Raw genomic sequence first — 23,395 nt, 5'->3', positions numbered from 1 at the left:
AGGGATGACTTTTAACACTCAGTATAATTGCCTTGAGATTCATTCAAGCTGTTGTGTGTATCAACAGCTTCCTTTTATGGCTAGGTAGTAGTCCATGGTATGGATGGACCCGTTCAGGGACATCTGGACTGTTTCCAGTTTTTGGCTATTATGAGTAAAGCTGCCATGAACATTTGTGTACAGCTTCTTGTGGGAACATAAATTTTCATTTCCCTGGGACAAATGCCCAAGAGTGTCATTGCTGAGTTATATGTCAAGAGTATGTTTAGTTTTAAAAGACACTGCCAAACTGTTTCCCAGTGCGGCTGTACAATTTTACATTTTCACTAGCAATGTGTGAATGACCGAGGTTCTCTGCATCCTGGCGAGCATTCTGTGTTGTCATTATCTTTTGTTTTAGCCATTCTGATGTGTGTATATAGAGGATTTTTTTTTTTTTTTTAGATGAGAGTAATTGTGGAAAAAGCCCGGAGGCTGCCTGTACCTCTAGTTTCTTCTTAGGTAGCTTGAATATTGTTAAAAATCCAGTCCATATTTAACAATATTGAGTGGCTGTTGAGACATGTATATACAAAGATGCGTATTGTGTACCTTAGATATGGATGTGTGGAGATCATCTTGACCCATGAAGATGAGGAGCAGTGTAGGGGCAAAAAACATGTGATATCTTTCCTCCCTATCATGAGGCTCAGAGCTGACACCCCTACAACAAAAGGCAGGTTAAAAAGAGAAAAGCACAGCAAATTCATTTAATCAAAGTTTTGCGTGATGTGGGAGCCTTCAGAACATGAAGAGGCAAAGACTTAAGGAAACCTGTCTATTTTTATGCTTAGGTTCAATGAAGAATGTACAGCTGTGTAGAAATAGAATTGGACAAAAAGATATTCACCTAAGGGTAATAAACTAGGGTCTGTCCAGATTCTTCTGGTCCTTCTGTGTGGCATTCCGTCCTCATGGGTTTGGGCAGGGACCTCCTGGAAGGAGATAGGTCAGATTTCTCTATGACTATCTTCCACTCAGCAAGGTAGAGGAAGGTTAGAGTAATCGTTCTAGGTTTTATGATTGCCTTTCGAGGAGAGGGGTTCTAGTTTCTGTGACTTACTTTGGGGAAGAGAAACTCTAGTTTCTATGGTCTGCCTTGTGAGAAAAAGGGAAGTAGGAGAAAGAAGAGCAGGAGAAGACCAGAAAGAGGCTTTGCTTTTGAGGCCCCTTCAGTGTCCTACAGTTCCAAGTGCTGAGCATGTCAAAGTGCCATAATTCAGGGAGTCATTTTCCAAACCCCAACAGCAGCAACCATGTGCGAGTCATAGAGACTCCATACCTGCCAACGGCGGTAGCAACAGCCAGTTCATTCTGCTGTTTTGCCTCAGTCTGAAGTCTCATCCATCTCAGTTGTACACGTTTACCCACAAAACCTACTCAGTTTCTAGGGTGAAATTTACAGTAGCTCACAGCAACTTAGGCATTATAAATTTGAGTTCTTATGTTTATCTATTGATTTTTCAGAGGGACAGTGATTTCAAAGTGCCTAAAAGTTGATATAACTGAGTAGCCCAACACTAAACTTTAGGATTAAGAGAACCTTTGAAAAACAGAGTGGAGGAAAAATATATATTTAAACATATATTAATATGTACATAAATTATATGTTTATATATCATGTGTATATGTTATATATCATATATATTTAAATATAACGTTTTAAATATCTTACACTAGTTTCATGGTTTTAAGACGTAAAATCCTTTTCCTTCTCAGTCTGAAGATGTTTTGTCTAAGCCAAATTTGCTCATTATAAAAAAGAGCCAAAAAGCAAAAGGCTGCAGAAAGCTTTTTACAATGAGGAGGAAATTATCCTGTGATAGAGAAAGCCAGACCTTAAAACTGCCAATCACACAGAGGTTGCAATCTCTTGGGAACCGGACGGAGCCGGTCTTATGGTTGTTTGCTCAGAATGTGGCTCACTTTCGAAGCTCCTTGTAATAACTTGACTGAACAGATGTAGCTACTTCAGGTCATTTGAAACATGTCAGCGTGGGGTGGGTGATCGTCAAGGAATTGTGACTCGCTGCCCCGTGCTCAGTGGGAAGCCTTTACTGAGCCCATTTATCCCCTGGGACCTAGAAGAAAAAGAAAAAGAAAAACAAAACAGGAGATAAGCAGCCAAGTGTTCTGAAGGCAGAGAGAGAACAGTTGAAGACAGAAAAGCTTTGGTGTGTGAGGGCTTGTGTTTTAAATGCTATACATTCTGGACTTATGATAGATCTTTTCAAACAGAAGAGTTTGCTGAGCCAGGATTGTTGCCCAATTGTGGGCTTTCTTGCAGTTGGTAACTGTACTTGACTATAGCCTTTTGCCATGCAGTTCTGCCCAGAAGACTTTTCGGGAGTGAGGACCATCTGTAATCCAGGTGGATAGTTGTCATACTCACCAAGGGCTCCAGCGCTTAAACGTGCTCAGTGCTCCACAAGTTACAAGCAGTTCCTCCTCCCACATTTACAAAAGTAATGGAGATTCACATACAGAAAATCATTGGTAGAGAAGCGTCAAGTCAGATAAGCATAAAGACTGAGACACTGCCGTGAAATACTGGTCGTGAGTGCGTGTTTTAAGGGCATAAGGCAAGAGTGAGTACAGAATTCTGTGTTGTGGTTGTCCTGGGTGGGGAAATTAGCTTTTCTTAATTCAAACAGAAACATTATGAAAAAGACATGTTGTCATGTGTGGGTAAGTGGGTGAGAGATTGTTTGACTGCTAGAAGATGAAGGAAATTCAGGCATTAGGGGCTACTTTATATAACAAACAAATAAAGAGGACATTTATGTTTGTTTATGGAAAGCCACTTCATGTCCTATGTATACCTGTATCCCCCACAACGAGCAGAACAGTGACTTTCATTGAGCAGGTGCTAAGTAAATGTTACTAGCTTGATCGATAGGACATTAAGAAGGCAGAGGGTTGCCTTACCCAGCCATGGTTAGAGAAAGCAATGTTAATGAGAATGCCACCTACAGACATGAGGGGCAAGGTGCTGAGGAGAGGGAGATATTGGAGCGCATTTTTCTCTGAAGGCTGGAGTTCTTGGCATCTAGAATGAAATGCAGAAGCCAGATATGATGCTTCTATTTTAGGTTGCATGAGACAACAAAGTAAGGGAAGAAAGAAAACTAGCAGGAGATAGAAAGATGTGCCCTTGTTTTGATCAAGTTGGCAAATGCCTCTGAGTGATCCAAACAGGTGGCTTGATGCCATTTTGAAAGTTTGTGTGAGCTTTTCTGGAAATAGTGCTGTGAATATTTTTCTTCCATGATGATCTTACTCTGTTCAACCTCATGGTTTTATTCCGGATTTGTAAATTAAGTGTGATAAGGCAATCAGTGAGGGACCATTCTTATGGAAAAAACTACATGTTGCTTTTAACAGAAAGAAAAAAACACATTTAAGTGTTTGGAATATACCTAAACAAGTTTCTTACTAGACTACGGTTATTAATTTTAAATCTTAGCATAGTGCAAACAAAATGTATAGAATAAAATGAATTTGAGCCTATTATGACTTTGATTAATGATTCAATTTGTAGCACCACATTTGTACAACAAATCTAAGCTATTCATGATGAAATTCATACTTTGATAACTGATAACTGACTAAGCTATTCAGATTTATCTGTGTTGGAAAGGAATCAGAAGAAACTGAAGCAGAAATGCATGGTTTTAGATATTGATTTTTTGCAGTTTATTTTCACGTACTGTGGTTTCAAAAACATTTTATTGTCCCATGTATGTATGTATATTTTAAATTAGAAACAGAAATTAAGTCACCTAAGAGACCATTAGCTAGATTTCGAGTCAGAATAATCTAAGATTTTAGCATATGTACTAAAAAATTAAATTATTTATCTCAGGGCTACTAATAACTTACAAATATGACCCTAGAATAGATAAGTGTAGCTATTTTTATAAATTCTTACAAACTAGAAAACTCCTCTTCCAAATATGTCAAGCTTAATTTTCTGCTCTGTGGAGCACAGCTAGTGAGGCAGCAAAGCCCAGTGACATTTTCCACAGTGTGAGTTGCCAACCACTAGAAGCCTGTGGCAGTGTTTAAATCTACAGCAAACACGCTAACAATTGGTTGAAGAAAGGATTATGTAATTACACCTTGGTATTCCTTTCTGCGGTGCTTACATCAGTGTCAAAGGATCATAAAGACCGAACTGGGTGAAAGCTAAGGTAGCGTTTTCTCAGTTATGAGCCAATTTAATCTTTATGCTTTCTGGAGATTACTTGAGCCAATCTCTCCATTTTCACTAAACTCCTAAAGAAATGAATCTTCTTTGACTGTGGCTATTTCAGCGTATGCTGGGGCTCTCATTTCAGTGGTCACTGTTTCTGCAGAGTGGCCTATATTAATTCCAAAGTCTCCTAGAGAGCATTGACTAGTAAAATAATAGCATTTCTCTACCTAGATTCTAACAATGTTTTGGGAATTAAATCAAACCTACTATTTGAAAAATTGGTACTAGCAGAAGAAAGAGTTAAATTCCGAGGACCTGGAAAGCTTCATTATATGAATAGAATAGAATAAAAGTCAAAAGAAGACCTCTACAATGTAATGGAACAAAAATTTTTGTATGTCATGAAATTCTTTTAAAGTTCTAGGGGAAATATGATTATCCAAGTTGTCCTACTGCAGCACCCCAGCTTTGTTACCAGATCTGTAAATGACTTTACTTGGCAATATTGGTGAACAGAAGAGTCATAAATAAGTAAATTTTCCAGATAACTAGAACATATTCTCACTGCTAAGCTTAATTTATTATTTTTAAGTGTTTGAATATATATTTATTTCTCAGCCTTCTTTTAACCGAAGATGTTGATCATATTTTTTTTTCCTTAAAGGTATTACCTTTTATAAATTAAAAAAACATTTATGTTTACATCTGACTACATTCAAGACATGTATTAAAGGCCCTAATAGAGATATTGAATATCTCACATTCTATTGGCAGAAACCAATACTTGTGTGATTAGTATTCACATTTCATATGTTAATTACAGATGTAGTTAAATTGTAATTATATGTCTTCCCCAATAGAATGTAAAATGCTCAAGTAAAGGGACTGTATGTTACTTATTTGCTTAAAAGTGGTACTTTCAGGAAGAAACTCATGGATGGCATATGTTTAAGAGATTTCAAATCAATTAATGTTGGCTAATTTGGAGTTAATACAGATGAAAAATTGTGGAAATTTTAAAATTAAGAGAAAACTATATTGACTTTTAGTGTTGAGGAAAATTGAAATGCTTTATTTTGCATTGGCACCTTTATATAGCTAGAGACATTTTGATAGTTTAGGAAAATATAATATCTCATTTAAAATTTGTTTTTTCTTTAAAAACAATCAGTTTTGGTACACATAGGCTAAATATATTTCCCTAAGATACCTCAGGGTACTGAACTTTATTGTATCCAATAACTAATATTTCCCTCCATTTTTCAAGAAGAAATAAACACTTTGAACAGATAGAATAATTAGCATTTATAGCAAAAACCAGGATATTTTCTTTTCTCATCATCGAAAGTGAAAAACAGAAATCTAAACCATATCTGTTCAACTCCTTCAGCAAAGAAGGAAACAATTCTGCTTTTCTTCTGTTGTTTTATGAAGAAGTGCAATCTCAGAAGTGAATACATAGTTTTAATTGCATCCTTTAGAAAGTTCTGTCTGATAAAATGGCACATTTAAACCATGAAAACTGAGGCAAAAGAATATATTCAATAAATGTTTTTTCATAGTTTTCCATTAATTAAAACCTACCTATGATAAAGTACCTGGATCTTAAATGTACAGCTTGGTGAGTGTTATGGATTAATACGCATGTGTAAGCCTCACAAATAGAAAGATACAGTGTATTATCATCCACCCAAAGGCTTTTCCTGTTACTTGTCCTAATTAATACCCCCAGAAGTACTCAATAGAATACATTTTTTCACTATAAATTCTTATCAGTTTTTAAAATTTCATATAAATGGAATGGCACACTATGCTCTCTTTTGATTTTCTTCCTCCATATCATCTCTGTGGGGCTGAGCCATGTTGTATAATTCGTATAACAGTTTGATCTGCTTTCCTGATGTACAGCAGTAAATTTTGTAAATACACCGTAGTTGTTTTTTTTTTTTTTCATTTTTATTCTTTTACTTTTACCCTTTGACTAACATCTCCCCTTTCTTCTATCCCTCAGATCCTTGTAGCCACCATTCTACCTTCTGTTACTGTGAGTTTGTGCCACAAATGTCATTTTTCTGTATTAAGATCCAATCCAGGATCACAGACTGCATTTACTTGTTATGTCTCTTTACTCTCTTTCAATTTGGGGTACTTCTTAGACTTTCCTTGTTTATTATGACTTTGACAATTTTAAAGACTGCTGGCCAGTCATTTTGGAGAATGTCCTTCAGTTCTGGTTTGTCTGATGTTTCTTCATGATTAAATTCAGGTTTTTAAAACTTTTTACATGAATACTGCAAAGGCTACACTGTGACCTTCTCAGTATGTCATATCAGGAGATACGTGATGTCAACACGTCTCATTCCTGGTGATGTTAATTTTGATCACTTGACTGAGGTGGAGTCTGTCAGTTTTCTCCACTATAAATTTATATTTTTTCCCTTGTAGCTAATAAGGATCTTATGGGGAGAGAGTTTGAGACTATGCCAATGTCCTGTTTTCTCATAAACCTTTGCTCACAAATTTTAGCTTCCATCCATGATTCTTACCACTGTGTTTGTGAGATGATGATTTTCTATGTCCATCGTTCTTTTTGTATTTTGAATTTGAATTTCACTCTAAGGATTTTGTCCTTACCTATTGATTCAGTTACTTATTGGTGGTATGGACTCAAGGATCTTTTTTTATTCCATGAGATAGACTTCTTTATTATTATCATTTAGTTTGTTGCTCTCATTCTAGAATTGGCCATTGGGGGCTCCTTCAGGGTGACTCTGATGCTGTGAAATTTTGAGCACATGCTTACTCTGGCACTACAAGATCTTGCAGGCTTATCTTGCTCCATTTCCTCATCTTGCTAATCTCTACCCATTCCCAAAATCAACCCTTTAGTGAAGGATATTTGACTCTTTTTCTTAGCGAAAGGTATTTGGAAAACAAAATCTGAGTGCTAGATGTGCTCCTTGCTCTTCTGCCATTGCTTCTAGGTCACCTGACAGAGCTAGGAAATATGTGTACATATACATCCACATATGTGCACACGTCTCTCCTTTATGTCAGCTTGTACACACACACACACACACACACTCCTGAGTTCATGCTGAGGCACCTGATTGCAGTCCAGCACTGCAGGGTTCATTCTAGCCAAATGCCTTCCATTACTTGTAACTCCTCTTTCTATCATTGAGAAACTTCACTCTCAGTATCATCAATTTATTTAATTATTTGCTTAATCTTCATATACGCACAATGTAGTCTCACAGTCGCAATTTCATACCACTCTGAGAAACAAACCTCTAACCGGAGTACGATATGTATGGATACTTTTCCTTGTGTTTAGGCTTGCAGTAAGCAGTCAAAACACTTTTCCAAAAGTTATTTAGCTTAGTTCTATTCTTTCCCATCCCCTTCACTGTGGTTATTTATTTATAATGCAATGTATGTGAAGGATTAATAATTTATGAATATTAATTTCATATCCTGTTGCCTTATTAAATTATTTTATAATTTGGGGATTAACAATATTAATTATTATTGATTCTTAAGTGTTTTTCAGGTATCGTATCATCTATAAGTAGGGATACTTTTACCTCTTCTGTACCGGTTCTAAAACCTTTAATAGATTTGTTTTGTCTAATTGCATTTGTTAACACTTTCAGTGAAATAATAAATAGTAATGGAGATAACTAGTATCTTCCCCCTGTTCTTGATGTGAATAGGACTGCTTCTAGTGCTGTCCAATTAAGATACTGATTTTAGCATTGAGAAATATATATTTTTAATATGTTAAAAATCACATTCATTTTCTTGAATATTCTTATAATGAGTGAATGTTGAGTTTCATTACGGCCTTTCAGCATATATGGAAAAATCATATTGCATATGATAATAATAGATTTCCTAGTAGGAACCAACCTTGAATTTCTATAATCAATCCCACTTAGTTGTATTCATTATTTTCTTAATATGATGTATGATACTATGCTCGCCAAAATTTCTTTTAGTACTTTTGCATTGATATTCATGGACAATATAGGTCTATAGATTTATTTTCTTTTGAACAAAGTTTTTTAGGTTTAGGTATCCATGTTATTTTGGCTCAGTAAAAGGAAACATTGTCTCTTTCATTTCCAATGTTTTGCCACAATTTGTAGAGTCCTGAGACTATTTGATCTTCAAATGTTTTGTAGATTTTTACTATGACACTATCTGGGCCTGTTTTTTTTTTTTTTTTTTTTTTTATGATATTCATCCTTAATAGCGTTCTCTATTTCTTGTATGGAAATTGATCTCTTTAAACTTCCTCCATTAATGGAGTCAATTTTAGTACACATGATTCCCCGGAAAATAGTCTCTTATCTAAATTTTCAAACTTGTATACATAGATATCTGTAGTCACTTAGGCTACTTATTTCATTTTATCTTTTTTCAATAGCTAATTCTTCATGTTATTTCTTATTTTGTGTAGTTTTACCTTCTCTTTCGTTTTCTGATCAAGGTTACCAATGGTTTATTTTGTTAGAGTTTTTAAAAACTGAAGGTATTTATTTATAGAGTTACTGTTTTCTGATTCTCTGAGCATTAATTTTTACTTTAATCTTTATTATTTCCTCCTATATGCAATTATTTAGTTATTTAGCTGGAAATGTATTTTATTTTAATTCTTTCATTTCTCCTGACAAAAGCATTTAAATTATATACAGAAATAATGCAATGCTATTGTATCACAAATAATGGTTTTGTGAAAATTAGCCAACTGATTCTAAACTTTACTATATTCTCCTCAAATGTGAAAAAGGCCAGAAGATCAGACAGACATGTCTTAAGTTCCAAATCCACTGTTTCCTTGTTGTCTGACTTCAGCAAATCTCTCACTCCCCGATTATCAGTTTCCTCATTTGTAAAACAGAAATGATAACATCTCATCTGAAAAATTAAATGAGATAATTTCTGGAAAACACCAACTCAGTGCTTAATATTGTGTACTGCATAAATGGGCCCTCTCTCTATCTTTCTGAGTTAGGGATAAAATGACTGGTCTTATTGAGCATTGTTAGAAGCATTTTGTTAGTAATACCCTATTTCTTTTTTTCCACGTCCTTCTGCAGAGGATGTGTATAGTCTGCTCTTAAATACAAGTTGGTGACCAAATTTTGACATGAAGTCCATCCATCTGACTTGGATCTCATGCTCTTTAAAAAAATTTTGATGTACTTTTATTTACTTATTTTAATTGACAAAGTTCATACTCTTGATGACTATGCTAGCCTGCCTCTGAACTGTAAGTTAAAAGATTAAGACTGCTATTCATAAGGTTTAACGTGTATGAGTAACATTGCAAAAGTAATCATTAAGCTCCATTAACAGACTTGCCTTCCCTCTTTGTCGCCTTCTGCATTTCAGCACGTCGTGAGTGGTGCTCTTGAGTCCCTTCAAGTGATTACTACTTAGATCTTCCCCTGGGACACCTTCTTGAAAGGACCAGCGTGCATCCACTTTGCTTAGATATAATCCCAGATTAGTGGAGTTGTTGCAAAGCAGACTTCGCTTGTCTCACTAACACTGGGTAAGTGTTTGAAAACTATATTTACTGTTGGCAGATGGTATTTGATGTCATGACCTGATCTGAAATATTTCTGCTTTCTTCTAAATTGGAAAGCTATATCAACTAACTAGACATATAGCAGAAGGGAAAAAGTAGGCTAACACAAAAAGGCATTGCACATCAATTGAGGTGTTTATGATTAGCTAAGCAGATGCTCACGTTTTTGAAGATATTTTTCATACTTATGTGAAGTAGAGGAAGTTAACATTTACTGCAAGTGGAATTTCATGACAAGCATTCTTATTTTTGAATATAACTGAAATACAGTTTTATGAAACCTATAATTGCTACAATTTGTGTTGTTTCTGCTAGTGAAAAACCAATACCTATAAAATGGAGACACTAACTCCTTGAAACTGGTTATGATAAAGGTGTGCCTATTGTGATTATCTACATGCAAATCCTTCCCTAACTGTAAAGTTCCCTTACATGTACTGTTAGTGCATATAAGTTTACTTCCATGTATCTTTTCCTCAAACTGAAAAGTCTTCTGTTCCAAGATATTACATTGCCAGTTTTACTCTAGTCAGGATTATTATCAAAACAGAGTTTTGAGAAAAGACAATAGAGTTGAATCAAATGGCAGAATAGGAATAGTTAGTGTAGGGAATCCTTCGGAGAGATAAAGAAAAATGGGGGGAGCTATGAGACTGAGAAGACTTTATGTGTCTTAGAAGTGCATTCCAGTGACTTCTATAAGAGCAGATGCTAAGGGATGTAAATTGGCACTTGGGCCATGACACAGACTTATCTTGGGTGGACAGATGTTGAGAAATAAAGGTCATCCAAAGTTTTTCCCTCTCAAGCACACAGGTTATACTGCATCTCAAAGTCCTGAGATTCAAGAATGAGTCAGTATCTCTGAGACATAAATCAGAGAGATATTGAATATTAACATGGAGGACTAGGTCTCTTGAAATGCACATTTGTCTAAAATGTGTAACAACGTCTGCCGTGTTTTGTGTCCTGTGTAGGAAAAGGGTATCTCAAAAATGTCCTAGTAAACAAGACTTGGTAAATGAAAACTGGGAAGACTGAAGGTATATAAATGCCCCAGGTCATAACACGATGGCTGAGAACATGGGCTCTGGGGACAGGTTGGTCTCTCTGGTCTGAATCCTGACTTTGCCACCTTTTGGCCATGACTCTTGCGGTAGTTGGAAAAATTAGATACCTAATTTATAGACTGCTTCATACCAGACCTGGCGCATAATATGTGTTCAATAAATAGGTATTTCATGTTAAGTGATTGAACAAATATTTTAAAAGCTTTGTAGTCTCACCAGTGACCTTGACCTGAATACTTTTCTCTGTTTGCTCTATGAGGACTTAAATTTATCATCTGTAAACTCTTCTACTATGTTGAATTTTCCTTAATCTCACATAGCAAATTATAGTTGAGATGACATTACTATTATTTTCAAGAGTAGATTTTTTTGTCTTTAAGTCTGGCATGTTATATTTCTGAAAATAGTTGATATTTTAAATTTTATCATCTCAAATCTGCCATTTTCTAGCATCATGATATTGGGCAAATTACCTAATTTTTCTCAATCTCCTCATCTTTGAAATGGGAACAATAGCATATCTGTCAGAATCATTGTGGAGATTAAATAATATAATGCATAGTGCATGACAAAAAGTACCCAATACATGTTAGCTACTACTAACATTGTTGCTACTGTCATCATTATAATTATTCTTCTTAAATGCATTCTTAACTACCTCTGGTATGATTGCTGATGTTGTCTGTCTTTAAATTGTGGAATTTGAAAAAGGACACTTTATAGAATTTTAAATAAAATATTAATATATTCAAAATCTCAGGACACCTTTTCGCTTTTGAAACCACAATTCATCATCATCCTTTTGTACCCTTATAATACAGTTTATTTAGCTTAAGCACAAATCTCATGCCATGAGCTTACTAAATTATCTCCAAGAACAACTTCTTTTATAAACTTCCCAGACTTGATCCTTTCCAGAGAAAATTTTACTACTTCCATTTTAATTTGAAATGAATTTTAATTTAAAAAGGGAAGTAACTTTAAAAAAATTTATTAATACTTTAAGTTCTGGGATACATGTGCAGAACGTGCAGGTTTGTCACATAGGTATACATGTGCCATGGTGGTTTGTTGCACCCATCAACTCGTCATCTACATTAGGTATTTCTCCTAATGCTCTCCCTTCCTTAGCCCCCCAACCCCCAAGAGGCCCCAGTGTGTGATATTCCCTTTCTAAAAAGGGAAGTAACATTTTAATTTAGAAAGGAAAGTCACACTTATTTAGTGCTCACCATATGTCAAACTTTATACTTTGATGATTCTTAATGTCAGAGTTTCGCCGTTTTACCCTTATTTATAACTTTAAACTGCTGACCCAACCTAATAACTCTTAAAATTTATAAAATAAATATTAAGTAATCAGGATACTACCACTATCGATGCCTCACTCTATATAACTTGTCTGGATTTGTACTCAGGCTTATCTCCATGGTTCTGCATGCTTAGAACCAAGTTCCATGATCCAAACTTAATGTTCAACTCTGATTTAGATTGTATTTATCCCAGTACAGTCCTGGAGCTGAAATAATCTGTGAGTTTTAGGAAGCCAAACATTTTGGCTCAGCCTCTCATATTCAGATCTGATATTGTTTATGCAAAGCTATTACTAGGGTTGATAATAATGTTCTCTATGAATTGTCGTAAACAATTAAATCAAAAATTTTTTAAAGATTTTCTCTCTATTAAATATTCTTCATTTTGGGGGGTGTATGTCCAGTGTCTGTTAAAATAACTTAATTGCATCAGCAAGCAGGTATAAGAATGGTATGTCAAATCTTTCAACATACATCTAGAGATTTGTGGCAAATATAGTATTAACCAACACCAAAACAAATACATTTTCAATAGAGCTAATTTACCTCTTTATGTAATCTCAGCCCAAGCCAGATTCCTGGAAAGAATGATATAATTAAATTATTTCATAGAAGCATTTACAAGTAAATGCACCATATGGTCTTTCAAAGTGGGCAGTGAAGTAACATTAGACCATTTGATCAAAGTTAGAAATGACCTTTATTTAAAAGAAAGCAAAGTTTTAAAACCATTTAGTCTTAGTAGTGCAAGATATTTCTTTTCCAATTTTTAAAATGTAAGATATTTGGGAGTGTTTATCCATTTAACATATTCTATTTATATTCGTAAGTATAATATTTTATAGTTCAAAAATACAAATAACATCTAATTGAAAATATCCTTGCCTACCATTAAAATGCAAGCAGAATCAAGTTCAGGGGCTCTGTTGTAGGTGATCCCAGTGTTACCATTTCTAGAAACACCCTACTGCCAAACTAGGTGTCAGAAGAGACTACCACTTTGAGTCTGCTGCATATTGCCAGGTATTGAATCTTGTGTCTTTTAAAATTCTATGGACTTGGGAAGGGAAGTAACATTTATTTAGTGCTCACCACATGCCAAGTACTTTATCCGCTCAGAAATTCTGAAGATGATACTGTGTGGCAGGCTCAGCTATTCATTTTTACTTGTGGATAAAATGAGATTCAAGGAATTCAGTAATTTGCTCAAAGTCACGCCACCAAGAAATACAGAGAAAGAGAGAGAGAGAGAGAGAGATCAGTTTAATTCACATCAGTTTAATTTCAAAGCTACCTTTCATCATTTTGTCATGCTTTTCACTTCACTATTCTTTCAAAGACTCTTTGAGAACAAAAAATTCTTCCAAGTAAGAGCTAAAATGAATCCCTCGTATGTTTGATGTCTGACAAAAAATATGCAATATCCAGTATATCAGATACTATTTTTTAAAAATTCTAGACTGTTATTCCTATTTCTTGATAGTCTGTAAGGACTGTTTTTCTTGTTTCTTGGGAAAGGCAGGTATAGGGTGGGGATAGGTTTATAGAAGCGGGAGACTTAAAAAGAAACCCCAGATGTCTGAGAATACTCTTAGTGTACCCCAGGGTAGCTCCTGGGAAGAAATATTCTATCACTTCTCCACTGTTCTGAAGGAAATTAACTATTTGGTATTGATATTAGGGGTTAATGAAAATTTAAGGTCCACTGAAACATTATGTCCTTTCATTAGATCATTACCTAGTCATTTTGGTATTGATTACTATGGTGTTCATTGATAATCCAATTGTTTTGTTTTATTAATTTGTTAAGAGGTGTTAGGAAGGCTTCAGAGACAATAATTTCTTAGTACATAAGCGATTTTTGTTTTCTAAAGTGCATGATGTATTATTAGTACGTCATATTTCTGCTGAATCCTGTTTTTGCTTCATAAGAAAATACTTTACCCCCTTCTTCACATTTTTCTTTTTTTAATATTCCTCTATTCTTAAAGCAGATAGATAAAATAGCAGTAATTCATAGTTCTCAGTGTGAATTGAGAGGAAAGACTGTGGAATTTCACTCAGGTCTGGTATTAGGTAGATTACATTTGTGAGATACTTAAGGGCTCCTTAACTCTTAAATAATATCAAAACCCACATTATTTTATATGTAATCTCTTAAGTTTCTTTCTGTAACATAATTGAAAAGATTATGGTCTCATGAATTTTCCTTATTTTTTTTTGTAAAAGTCTATTATTTAGTAATAGAAGTATTTTTAGTGCATTTCTTGGCAGATTTACTGAGAGCTGCTTAGGTGTGTCAAAACCTGAAAGTGAACATTCATCATGTTGAAGCAGGGATGGCTGTCAAGCAAAGAGTACTAAATTGGATGCACAAATATCTTCCACATTCTTATATTCACCCTAAAACTAAATCTGTTTGTAAGAGAGAAAGGGTGCTGGACTTAAGGGCAGAGAACTAAGTTACTAACTGTGATTTTAGGCAAATCAATTTCTTGGTCTCTTCAGTTATAGTTTTTTGGGTTTTTTTTTTTTTTTTTTTCTTAACAACAACTTACTGTGATGTTGTGGACATTAAATGAGATAGTGTTTGTGGAAGTGTTTCTGAACTTTAAGTCTTATAAAAATAATGCGTGTGAATGTTGCTGTTACTAAGGATATACAGCCATCCCCTTATCCATGGTTTCATTTTCCATGATTTCAGTTACCCATGGTAAACCGCAGTCTGAAAATATGAAATGGAAAATTCCAGAAATCAATCCAAAGTTTTAAAGTGCATGCTGTTTTGAGTAGGGTGATGAAATCTCACTCTGTCCTGCTTTGTCCTTCTGGGATGTAAATCATCCCTGCGTCTAGCATCTTCACAGGGTCTACACTCCCCGCCCATTTGTCCCTCAGTTGCCATCTTGATTATCATATCAACTATCAAGATACCACAATGCTTGTGCTCATATAACCCTTATTTTATACTATGTCATTAATAATATTCAACTAATAACTTATTAGTTGTTGTTAATATCTTATTGTACCTATTTTATAAATTAAACTTTACTAAAAGTATGTATGCATAGGAAAAACATTGTATATATAGGGTTTGGTACTATACATGGTTTCAGGCATCAGCTGGGGGTCTTGGAAGATATCCCCCATTGATAAGAGAGGACCAATGTAACATAAAACTTTGTTATGAGAGAGTTAAAGGTTTAAATATGTAAGTCTAAAATCTTGTAATTTAAAGAATTGCAAACTTAAGCATCTTCAGTAGACTTGACATTGTAAATGTTATATCCTATGCCAAAGCATAATACCTTCTTTCACTTTTTGAGCAAGAATTTGTGCTTTTTCATTGGCAGGACTTGTACAGTTAGAGTAAATGATAAGTATTGACATTCAATATTGTAATTTTGTTAAATATTAAATCCATCTTGGATAACTGAGTCTGGAACATTGAGAGTTCCTTGGCATTGGTTTCAGAGAAATTTTAAGTAAGGAATAATAGAATCTATACTTTTAGGGATTCTGATGAGGTCTATTAAATTTATGAATATTTCATAATATAATTGGAAACTAGAGTGAGCTCATTATTTTGTGATCAGGAAATACAAATAATTGATAGGTGGCATCAGTTTGTATAAACTGTATTTTTTTACATTTAATTTAATTCTATTTTATTTTATTCTAAGTTCCAGGATACATGTGCAGGATTTGCAGATTTGTTACATAGGTAAACATGTGCCATAGTGGTTTGCTGCACAGATCAGCACGTCACCTAGGTGTTAGGACTCGCATGCATTAACTATCTGTCTTGATGCTCTCCCTCCCACTGCCTTCCCAACAGGCCCCAGCGTGTGTTATTCTCTGTGTCCATGTGTTCTCATCGTTCAGCTCCCACTTATAAGTGAGAACATGCAGTGTTTGGTTTTCTGATGAACTGTATTTTTTGACACCAGCAGAAAGTTTTTACGTATGGATGAAAACTTGCTCCTGACTTAGCTCGGTAGACTGAAAGAGTCAATAATTCATGGGAATGGAGTCAAAACCCAGTTTTGTGTGAGTCTAAAGTCAGGACTCTTTAGCTCTTAACTAACCTTCTACATACATATTCTAAATGAAATCATTGATCTGAAGTGTGTTAAATAACTATTTTGTCTCCATCAGTTGGACACAGTCTCAAAGCTATATAAATTGTAAAGCACTCATATAATAAGTTATTTTCAATGAAATTTTTAATATATGAGCAAATAAGCTATTTTTGAAGGTCCACTCTAATAATAGGCCATTTACATTGAATAAATGACTCTTTCAATGTCCTGATCAGTGCCTTGGTGGCCTATGAAATTATTCATAGATGATCACATAGGGGAAATAGATTATTTGCATAATGGAATCTGCAATTATACTTCTCAATCTATGTATTAAGAAACAAGCAGCTCCTTGCTGTAAATTTATTTAATGTCTTATTCATTCACCTTCTGTGTATTTATCATCTTGCCATACAAAGAATGTACACTCCTCTGTTTACCTTTTCATCGTGAACTCCTAGAGAGAACTGTCTGTAATCTATTCACCTTGGTATACTTTCTCTGAGCTGCAGTTCATGATAAATAATAGGTACTCAGTAAATATTTAGGAAATGAATGCCTGCAGGATCAATATAATCAGGTACATGCCCAGGGTCATTTAACAAACCTGTGTTACAACGGATAATAAAAGACCTTTTAAAATTTCCCAACTAGGGATACTTGCTATGATTGATTTATTTACTCCAGAAATATTTTTGGACATGTACTGTGTACTCAACGCTTTTCTGGATTTTGGAACGATCTCAATAAACGAAACTGACAAAAATCTTCTACTTTTAGGGATCTTACTTTCCAGCTGATAAAACTGTGGCTGGCCAGACTTTTAAATCCTTTAAAAATAAAAATGTAATTTTTTTCCAAGAAATTATTTGTGATCATGATTTGAAAATGGATTGCCTTGACAATGAAAAATAGATGTACAGTTCACAAAATACTCAAAGATCTACAAACTGAGACTGATTGGAAGTTTTTAATGGATGCTAAAATTAGTGGTAAGATTAGTTTCTACTCAACATCCATTATGATCTTAAACACAGCAGAGTTAAAAACTATGATTCACTGTGTTTTAAAATATGTGGTGTTTGAAATGCCACTGATAAGTTTTTAAAAGCGAAACACAGAAGTGAAGGGAAATGTTGAGACAATATGGAAAAAAAATGACCACTGACAAAGACTTCTATGAAAAGAACATTGTAAAATACAACACTGCAATAAAATTTCAGCTAAGAAAGTATGAAATAAAAAAACTAAAATGGCTGCAGTATGAGAGTAGCAGTTTGATTCAAGTATTCCAATACTGCCAGTAGTGTTCTCAGTGATGTTTATGAGAAAATTATGACTTTATATATGTATCTATGTATTTTTTGGTTTGGACTGGTCATGTATTCTTCTTATTCATCAGAATTGACAGTTGGCTCCCAACACACAACTCTTGAGGAGATTTGTATGATTTTTATAGAATACTAGAGCTAAAACATTTCTCTCTAAAATGTCACACGTATTTAAATTGTCCTTAACAGACTCTTTTAAGGATATGAACTATAATTGTTTTAAAAAGCCATCTCTTTGCCAGGCACAGTGGCTCACACCTGTAATCCTAGCACTTTGAAAGGCCGAGGCAGGTGAATCATTTAAGATCAGTTCCAGACTAGCCTAAGCAGCATGGCAACCCTGTCTCAAGTATGAAAAATTAGTTGGGCGTGGTAGCATGCACCTGTAGTCCAAGCTACTCTGCAAGCTGAGGTGGGAGGATCACCTGAACCTGGGAGGCAGGGGTTACAGTGAGCCAAGATTGCACCACTACACTCCAACTTGGGTGACAAAGTGAGACCCCCATCTCAAAAAAAAAAAAAAAAAAAAAAAGGCCAACTCTTGGCCTATCAATGTATCAATTGACCTACTACTACTTTTGCTCTTTTTTTTTTTTTTTTGAGATGGAGTCTCTCTCTGTTGCCCAGGCTGCAGTGGCACAATCTCAGCTCACTGCAAGCTCTGCCTCCCGGGTTCCCGCCATTCTCCTGCCTCAGCCTCCCAAGTAGCTGGGACTACAGGTGCACACCACCATGCCTGGCTAATTTTTTTTGTATTTTTAGTAGAGACGGAGTTTCACCATGTTAGCCAGGATGGTCTCTGTCTCCTGACCTCGTGATCCACCCACCTCTAGATACCATGATGCTAACATGAACTAGATTAGATCTTATCCTCAAGGAGTTTATACTCTAATAGGAGAGACTCGATTCTATAAGCCTCTACAAAAAACTAGAAAAGTTTTATTCGCTGAAGCTCATTTGTTCGATACATGTCCATATCAACTATTAATATTAAAATGCCATCTATTAAAGTAGAATGGATGTTAGGCTTTGAATTAGCCACTGACCCAGCCCCTTACATGAGATAAGATTAGGTGTCATAGGACCATTTTGATAGAAGGAACAGCAGCTTTGGTGAAGGGCACTTACTGGATGACACACTAGTATATTATGTAGGTATGTCACAGGAGTTCATCCTGGCCTAGAAGTAGCCATCACTCTCCTTGGTTGCCAGCATCTGTGGGCCTCATTGCCTCTCTTTTATTCTTTCTGTGAATTCACTCATCTCTATTTTCTACCTTCAGACCGGCTTCCTCTGCAGTTGTATGTGGCCAGCACAGTGATCCTCAAAGTGTTGTTTCCACGAATTTTCCAGATCAGCTGTCTAGAGTTAACAGAGGCCATCTCTGTGGACCATATTAGATTTCTGGAAAAAATATCATTGGTCAACCTCACATTATTCACTTATAGCCCAATAAGCAGTAGTTAGAAGAATGGAGTTTTATGGTGCATATATAACTTTTTCTGTGCCAATGGGCAGCAACAGTACCTATGAATGGTGTGTGGGTCAGGATGGCATCATTGGCACCTGCATTGTAATAGACATATTACAGTGCGCTAATAGTGATAACAGGCAGATTGGCATTGATAGTATATTTTGTGGCTTCTTGTGTGACAAATTGAAGCTTATATTTTGATATATCAATTTGTGCCCCAAGTGACAATGGAAATCAACCAATAATCTTGTATTTCTAAATCATAAAAATGTCACAAATAATTCATGGCATGTATTTCATATGCACACTTGAAATATCTGAATATGATAAATTGCTGATAGAATTTTCTATCTCAAAAGCCCAGTAGAGTGCACACTTTTTTTCTAACAATCTTTCATTTCTGTGACATTGCTGATTGCTCCTTTAAAATACATTTTGCACCAAACATTTTAGAATATTTGATTCCTGAGGACTTAAAACAGGACATATGTGATTTTACTTTTCTTTTTTTACATTCTCAGGTTTAGTGCATAAGCTTGGATGTGAAGGCCTGGAGTTAGCCTGTACATTGCTTTGAAAGAGGACCTTGTTTCCTCCAGACAATACTGTCTTATGTTTCCTTCCTTTTCCAGAGCCAGGTGAAACCGCAGGACTTTCCATTGCAATTGAAGTAATCTGAATTTTCAGCTGACTGGTCAACCTAAAAAGTCAAGTCCTGATAAAACAAGCTTAAGCAGTATGATGAGGCTTCTTGGCTTTTTGAACTATTAAATTATGTATTCATCAATTTTGATTACTGATATTGTGCAAGGCACTGAGTGAATTCCAGAGGACCTAGGAATGATCCTTGTCTTTTCTCTCTCGTAGTAGATCACGCTGTAGAAGATGGGAGGGGAGATAAAAACAGCTTTATGATTGGCTATACTTTTATCATTTAGTCCACTGTTTCTGCTATTCTTTGGGATGGCTTTGATGCCAGCCACATAAATGTCTTTATTTCTGTTCTGGACATTCTCGCCCGTAAGAAATATGCTCCCATTGGGATAATTGTTTATTGCTCAGTCAACTGTTTTTTAATTGTGATGAATTAACTGCTCGCTGCCTTATTGTGTCTTTCTGCAGCCATTTGACCTATAATTCATAAAGAGAGAGATTCTTGAACCAACAATTTGTTTTTAATAGTATTAGTGTCACAATACAGCTATTGCATGAAATGATGTATACATTCACATTAAATGTTAACAATTGTTCAAAGCCAAATGTAAACACTACTAAGCTTGTTAAGATTTCTCTTGGCTTCCTTCACTGTACCTTTTATTTTCTCCAAAGACTTGAAGAACCATCAGGGTATATTACTATAGACATGATTTCTCTAATTTAAATAAAGTCAAACTCAAAGGAATATATTGCTTCTATTTAATATATTAAATATTCTTAAAACAGATGCAGGTGGAGGCAGGTTTGAGGTTGAGGAGTGGTATTAGTGTAGGAGTAGCCACTGTTGTTTCAAACCTCTTCCCACCCTGCCCTAAGAAGATTGGAAACCTTTCCTCTCTCTTGCATTTTGTGTTCCTGTGCAGTTGGTCCCTCAGTAGAATGCAAAAGTTCATTTACATGACATGTAGTTGCTGAAGACACATGACCCATCCCTAAACTCAGACTAGGACATTTTTACAAACACTTTTGCAAATTGAAGTCAGGAATCTTTCAGCCATCATTAGGGCTGTAGGATTTCAGTCTGCTATGGCAATACAGAGATACTTCTGCAGGACCAGGAAGGATATTCATAGTAATTTACAGATTTCATGTTGCCCTATTAAGCAGTTGAGTCATCCCGTTTCTTTTGACCAATGTGTATGCAAATGACACTAAAGTATTAACCACAAAAAAAGTCGAAGTACTTACTTTGTCAGAGAGACTAGACTAACATGAAATAAACTGAGGTGAGGGTTTTTTGTTTCTGTTTTTGTTTTTTTTTGTTTTGTTTTGTTTTGCTTTGACGGAGTTTCACTCTTGTTGCCCAGGCTGGAGTGCAATGGTGCGATCTCGGCTCACTGCAACCTCCACCTCCCGGGTTCAAGCGATTCTCCTGCCTCAACTTCCCACATACCTGGGATTACAGGCATGTGCCACCACCGCCAGCTAATTTTGTGTTTTTATTAGAGACAGGATTTCCCCATGTTGGTCAGGCTGGTCTCAAACTCCTGGCCTCAGGTGATCCACCTGCCTTGGCCTCCCAAAGTGCTGGGATTACAAGCGTGAGCCACCGTGCCTGGCCTGAGGTAAGGGTCTTTTATCTGCCTGTTCATTTAGTTAAGCATTCAGTTAAAAATATATTTTGAGTGCCTTTCATACATGCATGGCACAGATACAGGTTTCCAAAGGAAATGCTTCTTTTTTTTTTTTTTTTTCTTTTTTTGAGACGGAGTCTCGCTCTGTCGCCCGGGCTGGAGTGCAGTGGCCGGATCTCAGCTCACTGCAAGCTCCGCCTCCCGGGTTTACGCCATTCTCCTGCCTCAGCCTCCCGAGTAGCTGGGACTACAGGCGCCAGCCACCTCGCCCGGCTAGCTTTTTTTGTATTTTTTAGTAGAGACAGGGTTTCACCGTGTTAGCCAGGATGGTCTCGAACTCCTGACCTCGTGATCCGCCCGTCTCGGCCTCCCAAAGTGCTGTGATTACAGGCTTGACCCACCGCACCCGGCCACTTCTTTTTTTTTTAATCTAAGGATATGGTCCATTATAAAAAATTACCACGAATTAATTCTCTCTCTGTATTGATAGTGACATTATAGGTCTTCCTATCCAAAAGTGGCTTGCTTTGGTCACTGAGACAGTTGCAGAAATGATTTGAGTAGAATCATGAAAAGCACTTGTATAGTAGAGCTTACCCTCTGGATGCTTTTAGTACCCAGTACCCATAGGAAGAAGCACAGGCTAACCTGCTAGATGATGAACAGAGCGTGACCCAGTCACCAGCCAACTGCCAAACCTGTGAGTGAGGCCATCTGGGATGAGCAGCCCCTGGCTGACTCTCAAACTGACTTCAAATGCATAAGCTGACCTAGCCGAGATCAGCAGAACCCAACCAGGCCAGACAGACTGCTCGGCAGAATGGTGAGCTAAGTAAATGGTCAGTTTTTAGCTATTGAATTTTGGAGTCATTTATTAAACATCAATGGCTAACTGATTTGAGAGATGCAAGTAGAGCACCTATAAAACAGTTACACAGGAAAGCAGGATAATATGTAGCTAACTATCACCAAGATTAGATTAGCAGAACTTGCGGACAAAGAAACTTTTGTAAAGATGAGCATTGAGGGAGAAGAGTTTAGTTTTAAGCTCGGTTTTTTAAAGTAAATAGAAGTTGCATAAATACAGGTAGGCAGAAATAACATTTATAGGTAAAGAAGACATTAATTAATTTCAGCATAGCTGAGAGGCCAGAAGGAAAATGGAGCTTAAATGTAAAATCACACTTTGAAGTAAATTTGGAGAAATATGTCAAGTGATGTGAAGTATGGCACCATTTGGTACATTAGATGACTAACTTGACCTCCAACCCAGGCCATCTGAGGTAGCCCCAGAAACAAATGTGAAATATTCAAATGTCTCTGCCCTTTATATTGGTCCATTCTGCCTCTAATTTTAAGTCCACATTAAAAGAAGAGTTGAATTCTTTTGGCATCTTTGGATGAGGCCTAAGGAATGCAGTTTTGGAAATGCAAATATTTCTTGTTTTTACTAATCTTTACTATCATTAGCATGTGTTTTTTTAAGTAAATTTACTAGTTAGGAATCAGTTTATTTTTTTAAAAAAATACCTTGTTATTACTCTTTTAAAAAATCTTTTCTATCTCATAATGCACAAAATATTATTCTTTACTGAAATAATAAACCCATAATTTTACTTTCAGATGATATGACAAGATTGAGGCAAATTGAGGCTGTTGTAACTAATTACTAATTATGATTTGCCTGATCAAAATTGTCATACCGTATCTTGTTAACCATACATGTATATGAACTAAAGTTTCAATTAATATGATTTTCCTCACCACTGAATTCACAGTATGCTGGTTAACTCCTACTCCCCTTTCCAATCGTGGTCAAAGAATCCATCCTCAAGAAAGCCTTATTTACAGCCTCAGTTGATTTCCTTTTTATTATTGGTTTCCATAGAGCTGAGCTGAGCTCTCTTTCTTTATATGACTTCTTTTAGTGCATATTTGCACTTTTCTGGAGTGATGCCTGTCTTCCCTACTGAATTGTAAACTCCTTGAGAACAAGT

At 35.8% G+C, this 23,395-nt stretch overlaps 1 protein-coding gene across 1 annotated transcript in view; it reads left to right on the top strand.

Annotated features, from left to right (window-relative positions):
* Positions 1–23,395, top strand: part of DLGAP1 (DLG associated protein 1) — a 971,691-nt gene that overhangs the window by 100,802 nt on the left and 847,494 nt on the right. Inside the window, 1 exon segment of the mRNA XM_033178240.1 lies at positions 9,638–9,800. The gene's annotated coding sequence lies outside the window, so the exon portion shown is untranslated.

The sequence above is a fragment of the Trachypithecus francoisi genome, unplaced genomic scaffold (assembly GCF_009764315.1).
Source record: "Trachypithecus francoisi isolate TF-2019V2 unplaced genomic scaffold, Tfra_2.0 Lachesis_group19, whole genome shotgun sequence".
In the NCBI taxonomy this organism is placed as follows: Eukaryota; Metazoa; Chordata; class Mammalia; order Primates; family Cercopithecidae; genus Trachypithecus; species Trachypithecus francoisi.
Note: the sequence above shows the minus strand (reverse complement) of the source record. Positions and strands in the feature narration are given on the sequence as shown.